Source organism: Cynara cardunculus (assembly GCF_001531365.2).
Source record: "Cynara cardunculus var. scolymus isolate 2C chromosome LG 13, CcrdV1, whole genome shotgun sequence".
In the NCBI taxonomy this organism is placed as follows: domain Eukaryota; kingdom Viridiplantae; phylum Streptophyta; class Magnoliopsida; order Asterales; family Asteraceae; genus Cynara; species Cynara cardunculus.
In genome coordinates, this window is record NC_037540.1 from 39,921,768 (window position 1) to 39,922,815 (window position 1,048).

A 1,048-nucleotide genomic window follows, 5' to 3' on the forward strand; every position below is an offset into this window, starting at 1 on the left:
GTTTAATAATGAAATAATTTGTTTTTGGTTTAATAATATAATATTTTATAAAGATAATAATTAAGTATTCTGTTAGAACTCAATGATTATCCTAAATATTTTTTAGATTTTTTATATTTAAAATGAGATTTTATCATGTATTTGATTGTGTTTATCTTCACTTAGTTACACGAATTCAGATATGAAGTTTTAATAAGTTATACATACGCACAATTTACTTGTAATATTGAGTTTTAAGTAATATGCATTAATAAACAGTACTTTACGCATAAAAAGTGGTTTTTAAGAGTTTTTGTCAAATGATTTATAATATATAATATATTTTATATATATATAATTTAATTTAAGTTTAATAATAAAACAATTTATTTTTGGTTTAATATTATAAATTTTATAAAGATAATAATTAAGTATTCCGTTAGAATTTAATTATTATACTAATTATATTTTAGATTTTTTATATTTAAAATGAGTTGTTTATCTTGTATTTGATTGTATTTATCTGCAGTTAGTTACACGAATTCAGATATGGGATGAAATCGGATAGGGATGAAATCGTTTAGGGATGAACGCGTTTAAGAGTTTTTAAGAGTTTTTAAGAGTTTTAGTCAAATGCTTTATAATATAGTATAGATAAAGTTTATAAAAAAACACCCTTTTCTTCAACTAAACTAGCTTTAAAGCTTAGACCAAAGACTGATTATTCACAAATGAATAAAATCAAACATAAACGATAGCACTTCCATTATGTACGTAAGTGCAGTAAAAAAGAAAGAATATGAATAAACGATAAGAGGAGAACCATCAATACTAAAAGACAAGCATCCATTTAGTGACTCAAAAAAATACTAATCAAAATCAAGATTAGAAAAACACAATTTGACCACTGATCACAACCATTGCTTTTGTGACGAACCAATTAGTGGTTTCCTGACTCATGGGATTCCCAAAAATAATAATCGATTGTTATGATTGAGATCGTGAGATTCCATGAACGAGTACATGTGTGTACGTGTTCTTCGAGAAAAATTCCGCAACAGAATATTTG